This window comes from Leguminivora glycinivorella, chromosome 14 (genome assembly GCF_023078275.1).
Source record: "Leguminivora glycinivorella isolate SPB_JAAS2020 chromosome 14, LegGlyc_1.1, whole genome shotgun sequence".
NCBI classification, from domain to species: domain Eukaryota; kingdom Metazoa; phylum Arthropoda; class Insecta; order Lepidoptera; family Tortricidae; genus Leguminivora; species Leguminivora glycinivorella.
In genome coordinates, this window is record NC_062984.1 from 940,022 (window position 1) to 951,222 (window position 11,201).

Genomic DNA, 11,201 nt, shown 5'->3' on the forward strand with positions numbered 1-11,201 from the left:
GGTTGCTAGAGAGGACGAAATTTGTCGACATTTTAGATTGCTATGATCCTTTCACTTCGCTGGCAACTTGATGGTATATATACGATACATTTCTAAAAGGGAGTATGTGACAATCATGTTTTTAAAATATAATGCAAACCTTTAAAACCTAGAGAGTTAAGGTGCAGCGGGGCAAATATCGACTGGGGAACAATTGTAACTGATCCATTTTTTCCATTATTACACTATGATGTTGAGTTCTACATGTATCCACTGAACACGCCTACCATAACCGATGGACACTTTATTTAATAATGCAAACATTGAAAACATGCAAAAAATGGACCAGTTACATTTGCCCCAGTCGGGATTTGCCCCTCTGTACCTTACTGCGTTTTAACTTCAGAGCCTCTCCCTGTGAGATACAAGATTTTTCCAAAGTAGTGACGATTTGTTTGTTGAAAAACAATGTAGAAGTTTCAAAATACCGTGTATTGACAAATCCACAAGTATCTAAGGATCAACTGCAGCTTTCAGAAGTTCCACAATGATCCTGAAGATGGCACTGCTTTGATTGTTCAAACCACGTGCATAGAAATTAACGGAGATTCCATAATTTATGCAAATTTTTAACGTAAGTCTTACCGACCACGTCATAAAATCATTACCTATATGTTTAAATTTTAAAAGGTTATTTCAAGCAGCTAATTCCTTACTGAACTGCGCTGGTTCAGCGACCTGAAGTAGATCTTGGCTTTCGACACTAGACTCCGCCATTCGCTCCTATGCTGTGTGATCTGGGGCCCGTTCCTCGAAAGGTACAGCCTTGTATTACAAGTGTGTTTCCATGACAACCCATACGATTTGGCAGTTCGCGCACTTGTAATACAAGGCTTGTACCTTTCGAGAAACGGGCCCCTGATACCACTCAGTCGCTTGTAGGTCACACAAATATTTCTGTACCTCATCGATCCACCGGTACCTGGTCTTGTAGCCGAATGGCATTTCTCCGACGCGAAACGAAAACGAAACGCTGCGAAAGGTAGTCTGGCTTTGTCGCGCCAATACGCAACAGTGATATAGATATAAATTTACGAGCGTTTCGTTTCGTGTGCGTTTGTGCCATTCGGCTACATACCTGGGCCTTTCGACCGGACGTTTTTCAGTAAATCGGTAACGCTCTTTTGGCCGCACGATCCTTTCCCAATTTTCCCATCCTTTCCTTATTTCCCATCCTTTCCTTATTTCAAGTAAGTATATGGTTAGTTTTTTGTACGTATTTATATTATATATTATAGGACATTATTACACAGATTGACTAAGTCCCACGGTAAGCTCAAGAAGGCTTGTGTTGCAGGTACTCAGACAACGATATATACACGGTGTTTCCGGTATCACTCAAAACCTTAGACACCCCAACTGATTTTTATTTTTTTAAACTCATCTAGAGTATTCATCTTTTAATCTGATCGTTACTTTTTTTTTATTGAATTTTTAATTTTCTGTACAGCTCTACTTGACTTTTAGCTCTACACTCAATAAAATAATTGCTAACTACCATCATAAACCATAAGACTATTTATTTGTGTACGTTACTGCAACGACATAAGGTTTACCAATAGACAGCTAAGACGTCACTGTAAAATACTTTAAAGCTTTGTCACAGTAAACTTCAAATTGGAGAGGTAATCGCAGTAAGCAAATAAACTCAATATTCAAAATGACAAGGTTGTAATTAGGTACGAGTTCAATTTGTTATGACTTATGATAAACATTAAGATTAAACTGACAAACAACGTCAAACTAGTAGCGGAAAAAATAATCGTCCAAGTAACCGGCCAGTATTAATACCCCTAAATACTGAAAAAAGGTAAACAACCTCTAGCAATGCGATATACACAATGTTGTATTACGGGTACAATAGAATGGGCACGTAAAAAATAACTAATAATACGAATTTAAATAAAAATATTACCCCCATCAAAATATAGCTCAATCGATTCTACTCTCGATTCTGAACAAAGTGTTTTCAGGTTTTTAGTGTTAAGTGAAACACGGTGTATAATATAAAAATACTTATATACATAGAAAACATCCATGACTCAGGAACAAATATCTGTGCTCACCACACAAATAAATGCTCTTACCGGGATTCGAACCCGGGACCGCGGCGTAGCAGGCAGGTTCACTACACTACGCGCTAGGCCAGACCGGTCGTCAAATTGATATTTATTGATATTGAATTGGTATTTATTGATATTGTAAATATAATTATAACCAAAATAAGTGTGTCACCGGGCCGATTTTTGAGTCTCACTGTCACTAAAATACCGGTTGAAAACGGTGAATTGCCTATTATTTTCAGTGACAATTTTCTGAATTCGAACGCCATGAGACTCAAAAATCGGCCCCCTGCTTGGTCTGCTATTCTGACATTGATGGATTATGCAAGGTGATAGACAATACATCACATAAATTATGCGCCTACATCATTTTTATTCTGGAGGTAAAAAAATACAAGCAAACCCTTGCGTGTGGTAAAGGTACAAAATTATTACGTTTTTTTAGTGTATGTGTATTTTTTTTTATTTCAAGATGATATTCTCATTATCAGAAATAAGTAAATATTTTGACAACTACCAGTAACCCTCTTGATACTTTAAAAACAAATGACAAAGTTGCTTTTTTTTTAACCCCCGACGCAAAAAGGACGGGGTGTTATAAGTTTGACGTGTCAGTCTGTGTGTGTGTGTCTGTCTGTCTGTCTGTCTGTCTGTTTGTCTGTTTGTCTGTTTGTCTGCTTGTCTGTTTGTCTGTTTGTCTGTCTGTCTGTGGCATCGTAGCTCCCGAACGGATGAACAGATTTAGATTTAGTTTTTTCTGTTTGAAAGCTGAGTTAGTCGCGAGTGTTCTTAGCCATGTTGACCATGTCATGAAAACCGGTCTACTATGTCGTGGTCGGGGGTTTTTTCAATTTTTTTATTTTGTGGTTAGAGTATTTTGCTGGCTCGGGTACCGCACGGGCACTTGTAATATAACTATTAAAAGTTTTGACTGACAGAAGGAATAAGAAAGAGTGGGCACTTTCAACACCGCAATGTTCTGTCCGTAGCAGAACTGTGATGTAACTGTTTAATTAAAATTTGGGCCAATCAGAGCTGCAGCTGAAGTTACAAGTACGAGCAGTCACGGAGCGAAGTTCACTTTAAAAGAAATTGTGGTGTAAAAAGTTTTAAAGTTCATTTAGGTACTACTAGAGACGAACTAGCGAACGTAGCTTGCGTTGGCTGCGATTTTGTCTGCCCCGCCAGCGGAAATGTTATGTCAAGGATAATTTATACAGGACTGCAAAAATTGTAAGCAGGTCAACATAATATTGGCGTAAAATAATATAATGTTGACCTGCTTACAATTTTTTTTTTGCAATTTATACAGGACTACCTTTTGCCCGCGGCTTCACTCGTTTGGAAAGAGACAAAAAGTAGCCTATGTCACTCTCCATCCCTTGAACTATCTCCACCTAAAAAATCACGTCGATTTGTCGCTCCGTTTTGCCGTGAAAGGCGGACAAACAAACAGACACTCACACTTTCCCATTTATAATATTAGTATGGATTCACAATCTTCATACTAAAAATCGTACCTCGATTTTTAGCGCCACCTGTTAAATATTATCATAACTACACTGATGATGTCTACAATTTTTTTTTTTTTTTTTTTCAAAATGTGTTTTGACGTGATATCAGGACATTAAATAAAGAAGCATGTCGTTTGTTCTTATAAAAAATAAAAACACGGAAAAATATTTGGGGAAAATATGATTTTGGCCACTTCCAGGCTGCGAACAGCGCCATCTAGTTTTAAGCCTAAAAGGCCCATACATTTCAGGCTTACGCTTTTTTGTATGGGCTTTATCTGTCCCAGTATTATATATATATTGTCCTTGCTTATGTTAACGTTTTATACGTTTTCAGTGGGTACATAATTATGGGTATTTTTCCGCACTAGTTTGCAAAGTAGCGCATTACTTGTCAGTCACTTCAAAAAGTCATTATGTACTGAAAAACGTAGTCACCGTCATGAAGAAGAGTGATGATTTTTGTACATATCTTGTCGCTTTTAATCGTTTGACAATTCCATATGACATTTCGAACAAGATGTTAATATGACAAGGACCTTGTATATAAATCATCTATATCTATACCTGAGGCCCATTTCCCAAAACTGAAAGTTACAAGTTACAAGCGGACGTCTCTTTCCAACTTGTCAAATTGACATTCACAACCACTTGTTGAGTTAAAAAGAGACTTCCGCTTGTAACTTTCAGTTTTGAGAAATGGGCCCCTGGTATGGAAATCATCACCTATTTATGCCGATGACTGTACCTACTTAACCCTCACACAAGCGGGGCTATCAACATTTCTGTCAATTTACTTAGTGGAAGGCATGACTCTAGTTCTAGTACTAAAGTTTACTATTAACTCGTCGACATTCGCATCTCACACTATTAGAGGACTTCGCAATAATGCATTTGTAAAATCTTGGCAGAATAATACTTAAGTTGAATAAAATTTTAATTCTTCACGTAGAACTAACCACCTGCAGACTATCGCAATTTTAAAACTTCAGGTATGTACGTACACGAAAGTTTCAAATCTTAATAGACGCCCGACTATTATTCCTTGAGCGTGCCAGTATTGACTTATAAGTTGGGGTCTGAACTGGCCCGAAGTTCAAATGTCGAATGCCAGTAACCTCCGAACTTAGACAATAAAGCTTTAGACGTGGAACACACGGAGCAGTGTAACGATGCAAATCGCTTAAAAACTTAAAATTCTAAGGGATGTTCAAAAGAATGCGATGTTTCCTGTCGCAAGATATAGTCGTCGGGTCTTCTATTTTAGTGTGGGTTAGCTTCCCATATATTTTGTGCGAGATCTGTCATATGAAAACTCGGGATTTCCTGACTTCAGTACGAGTATACTTATATATGTAAGCTGCGCGAAGCGACCGTGCTGAGAAGAATGTACTCTCTTCACCTATTTTCTCATACCTAATGCCAAAGCCACGTGATTATTGTTAGGTCAGGAACCTACTGTGACCCACTTTCGAAGTCTTATATCTGTTGCACTTCAAATTCGTACGTAAGTGTGATGGGGAGGCAACACTTCGAACATAGTTCGAGGTAGGCCGTCAGAGAGCCTGAGGGCACAGTGACATTGACACTTGAGGCTGACAATCCTGTCCCTATTTCTGGGTTAATAAGCAACGTTGTTGTTACTCAGCAACAATATTTCCTTGTTGAACAGGCAATGAACGGCGAAGTCACTGTCGGACGACAATTGTCACTATTGTGAAATTGGCCAAGCATCAAACGCTGCGGTTTTGGACAAGGTATTGCAACGTGTGTTTTTTCTAGGCTGAACATTTCATAACCAGTGCGTATTTAGTGGGTTTCATTTAGGAGTAATAGCCAAGTGATTTCGTGCGGCCTGTTTAAGCTTATTTACTTAAATTTATTTCTCTAAGTTCGGCAACTTTTTAGCATAACATCTAACTAGATGTCTAGACGGACTTTGTGGATTTTACTGAGTTCATTTGCTATGTAGATCCGTTTGCTTGATCTAATGACATCTGTGATTAGATTACAACTCTTGCTATCCCGTGACCCTCTTATCCAAAGCACCATCTTTTTCTAGCCAGATATATTATGATTATGAAAATAAGAATAAATTGTGCCAACAAATGCCATTTCTCCCCCACAGGTAAATGCCACAAAATAACCAACTAATGCAACCCCACGCTCCCCTAACAATATCTCGTCATCTCCGAGAGGGAATGGTTACTGATGACGATAATAAAATACAACATTCGCAGAAACGACACGCACCTCGCTCGCATTATTCTCAATAAGGATTGGGGGGAATAGTGGGGATTTGTTAACACCGTGGCGTAAGGGACTTGGGTCTGTTATTTACAGCGATCGCGGGAGATCCGCTATTCTGTAGCTTCTTAAACTAGAAATTGAAGTTCATACTAGTGTCTTGAGTCGACTGCGTAGGGTGGACGAACGCTCGCTCGCGACGCGGCACGCCCCACTCCGAGCGTCCACTCTGGATTTACACTTGTGGGCATTTTCAAAAATTAGGACCCAAAATGAGTGAAAGTTGTTAACAAAAATTAACTCGATGTCAGTTTTGTGACGACAATTAAGCATGAAATTTCAATAAAAATATTGATTTTGTGTTAATTAATAAACTACACCGTGTTTTTTTTGTTTTCCGTTAAATCCGACACGTCGTTAGGTTCATTATCAGGAACCATTCTGTATATAATTTTTAGTTAAATTCGCAAAAAAAATTTACTTCGTTTTCATACATAATAATAATAGAGAGACCCTAACCTTAAGAATTACATTCAAGTTAGTGTCGAGTGATTGACGGCACATGTCAAAACAAATAACATTAGGAATTGGTAAAGGCTGTCACACGTGTTCAGTAATTATCTTAATTTTTTTAATAAATCGTTAACCGTAAAAGTTAAGACGCTTGTTTCTTAGAGAAATTAATTGTATCCGATCTAAAGAACCATCCCTTAAAGTTAACGGAATTCAATAAAAACAGGGTGTATAAGCAATAATCTATATTTAGAACATGAAAAAAGTTGGTTTTTAGACAATTTTTTTCTTAATTGTCGTCACAAAACTGACATCGAGTTATTTTTTGTTAACAACTGTCACTAATTTTTGGTCCCAATTTCTGAAAATGCCCTTGTACACGAACTGATAGTGAGTAGTTGCCTTGTTATTTGGCTAACAATTCTTTCAGGCAAACATGGTCGCGCGATAAATGATAAAACATCAGGCCGTCACTTTCGCACTATTTGTAAGTGCGATAGGGACGGCCTGGTGTCTTATCATTTATCGCGCGACCATTCTTGCCTGCCTGGTCAGTTTCAATATCGACCATAGACGGAGAGTAAGTGCCCTAATAGCAGTACCCACGTTATTAATGGTTAGGTATATACGTACTTGTAAATAGAAGGTATAGCACTATAATTTCTAATGGGTTCTGTCTTAACTATAAAACTCCCGTGAGACTCAAACATATTTAAAATATTTTAAGTTCTGAATTAAGTCGAAATAACGCTCGACATGTTTCGCTTTCGATCCATTTCCGAAGGTCTTTTTCAAAGAGTAACGACCCTTCACTCGCCGAATGCGAGGCGCGTACGGCGGGTTCTGTCTTCATAAATTGTCTATTTCCAGTATTTTGTCACACCGTGTCGTGATTGAGGAAATTGTAAATCCGTACTAATATTATAAATGGGAAAGTGTGTGTGTCTGTTTGTTTGTCCGTCTTTCACGGCAAAACGGTGCGACGAATTGACTTGATTTTTTAAGTGGAGATAGTTGAAGGGATGGAGAGTGACATAGGCTACTTTTTGCCTCTTTCTAACGCGAGCGAAGCCGCGGGCAAAAGCTATCTACAATAAAATTCCCTCAATCACGAGTTTCACGACACGGTGTCACAGAAGCCTGTCGAGAAACGACGATACAAATAGTGCAGCCTCAGTAGCCTGATATCCACATGTTGCGCGCCATCTGTTTCTATTATATAAGGAACGGCGTTTTCTTTCTCTCCGCGTTGTCAAGGTGCCAATTAATTTCACTGTTACAAAGAATCAAAGCTTTTGTGACGAAAATAGTTTGACGAGTATAAACATTTCCAATCAACTAGTGTTGGGTGTCCTCATGGTTATTTTTATGAATTATCTATAAATAAGTAAATAAATAAATAAATAAATAAATATTGGGGACAACTTACATATATCAGCTTAGGCCCAAACTAATCCAAGCTTGTACTATGGGTGCTAAGCGACGATATAATTAATTAATTATATATTTAAATAGATAAATACATACTTATATATTTATACATAGAAAACATCCATGTCTCAGGAACGAATATATGTGTTCATCACACAAATTAATGCCCTTACCGGGATTCGAACCCAGGACCGCGGCATAGCAGGCAGGGTCACTACCGACTGAGCCAGACCGGTCAGTATAGTTACAAAAATATAATCATGCTGATACCGGGAATCGAATCAACAGTTGGTGAGATAACAATCTAAAAGTCGCTGAAAATGGTAATCAAAGTCCTTAGAATCAAAATCATGTTAGATTCATTGAACCGACATAGGTGTATACCATATAAACATAGCATACACATGTATACAAAGCATATACATACAGCAGCTATATAATATAGCTCGTGTAATCAAAACAAACGACTGGCGCGTCGCGGTAACACCGAACTCCGCTGTGCACTGCGGGACGTGAAAAATATACACATAAATCTATATTTAGTTAAACTTAATTTAATATTTATCTGACTTAATCGCGTATACCTAGACAAGGCTTACAACTTAATCTCTCCTCTGCTCCGAGACGACGGGGACAAAGCCATCATCGAAACGTCGGAGGTTAGTTTAAAAAGTTATACGCGACGCGATTAAATCCCGCTTACAATACCTTTTGAATATTTTTGTTGTTGATGATAAAAATAGATAAGTGCGTCGTTTTCACAGAAACAAATTCTATATCAGGCATAATTTGCTATCAGATCTTTAATCTTAGAATTACTAAAAATGTAAAAAAATAATGAGACAAAAATGACATGTTACGTTAGTATAGGCTACTTGACCCTTTTTCAAAGTATGTCTTATATTATTAATTACTGTCTAATTAAACGAAAAAAAAATAGTACCATATTTTATTACGACTTAAAAACCCGCAAAAAAAATATTTAAAGTTTACTTTTACGTGATCAGGCAAAAACAACATCAGCCATATTAATCTATAGAATATCTATAACATGACGTCAGTATATTTAGAAAAAATATTTCACATTGTCACACCCGTCAACGACTATGAATTTTAATACAATAGAGGTTGCTTCTATGGAGATCAGATTACTACCTCTAATTTCCATAGTTGATCTGAATTATGTGACGTCACTCCATTGTCCAACACCGTTTTCGGAGTCCATAATTAAAAAAAACATACACACATCTTTAATTAAAAATACGCAGTCATCACGCACTTTTAATGCCCGCAAGCTATAAATATTGATTTCTTAAGTCAAATACTACAGAAAACAATAACTTGATGTGCTAAATTCGATACGAGTCTAGTAGCCTATTAGTAGTAGTGTGTGTGTCCTTGTATGTATGTGATACTTAACTTCAAAAGGCTAGTTTCCTATACTCAAAATAAAATATTTTATGCAGTGCACGAAATAAAGCACCACATAATTAAAAGAAAAATATGGACAGTAGTAATTTTTAAACATAATTTCTATTTAATAAGTCAAAGAGAAAGATATAAAGTAAATGGATTGGCCGTGACGTCACTCCTCAGTATTTCATAGTAAACCATAATTATTAGCAAATCGTTTTGACAGTTCATAAAAAGAAGCTGATTTGACTAGTAGGAAACTAGCCTATTAGAAATTATTTCACGTCCATAACTGTAATAGCCTATTTTCTCACTAAGTACGAAGATCCGAGTATCGAGTATTATAGAGAGTTACTATCAAAGTAAAATGTGTAATCACAGTGCATAGACTGCCATCTCTCGACACAGGCTTACAACTTTTGAACGTCAGATTTGACAATTTGGCCCATATTCTTAGCTTGATATGTGTTAAAATGTCAAATATTAATATTAGCGCCATCTAGCCGAGCGTCCCCCAAAGGTCTAACGCCATCTAGGCCACGGTACCTTTTTCTCTATGGCTTTGAGGTACCTACGTTTTTTTCTTAGACTTTATCCGTCTATACGGAGTTACATATGTCTTTGCTTAGTAGGTCCATTGTGCTAAATAGTGTAGGATAGGATTACTGAACGACAAGCCCAAAATACCTTACACGTGCCTATTTTTCCACAGAATAAAACAAATAATGAATACAGAGTCGCTACGGACGTCGCACCAATGAATAGGTGCTCTAATCTGCACAGAAGGGTGATTGTTATTAGGCGGTTTGTGTTTTTATTTATTTATTTGGTATACATCTCACGCACGATATTAAACTGTATGAATAACTGTTTCCTAAAACTATACTTTTGCATGTTAAATTGTATCTTGTTATTTAATGCATGTTAATTATAAGATGTAATGTTTTGAAAAGAAGTGGCCTTTCTTGCCGGTCCCATAGTGGATACCCCCCTCCAACTGAGGGGGGACTGAAATCTTCTCGAGGCTGAGGCGTAGGGTTAGAGCCGGCGTAGCTTTATTTGACGTTCATATGCGCATTGTAATATGCCTACTTGAAAAATAAATATTTCATTTTAATTTTTCATTTATACTAATTCATCTTAATATATAATATTGTCTTCGGTTACTGCGATAGTTACTCATTAAATAAAACTATGGAAACGGATTAAATCGCGTAAAATTTCTTGTATGTGGGTAGCTTTTACACACTGTAATTTTTCCTCGGTCACCCGTTGACCACGAACGCTGTGTAGGTTAAGTGTTCTAGTGTAATACGCGAATTAATCCGTTTCCATAGTTTTATTTCATCTTAATATAGTTTATATTAGTTATAGGGCGCCTAAACATTTTCATGTCTTCAGAAACAATGACGATAATTATAGACTGTTTTTTTTTTTATAATAATAGACGGTGTGACATGAGGAAAGCGAATAATTTTAACAGCGTATTCCTCATATTAGAAGAGTTTAAATGTTATACAAACTTTTCTGGATTTCGCCTACTTTCAGAGTTATGAGCATTAAAAAAAACTACAATTACTTATTATTAGAATAAAACGCTATTTTGACGTCTATGATCGGACATAATCTAACTATCCTCGTTGATAGATGTCAAACTAGTAACTCATTGCAAAAAAGTATTTTTTTTTTAAGTTTTTTATTTTGTGTAGTGTAGTCTTACGAATAACATAATTTACTTTTTAGGTGAAAATACATCCAAAAAAACAAAAAAAATACACAATTTTTCTTTTGGCATATAACATTTAACCTTTAATTTGCGCTCTCAGAAATGCGTAGTTAAAATCTTTCAGTTTCCTAATGTTACACTGTGTATATCATCTGTCACTCAGTCAATCCACCTTTCCCTCGATTCCGATATGTCTGATGCGGACTGTAGGTACGTAACATATAGGTATTCACGAAACCCGCTAGACGTGTAGTA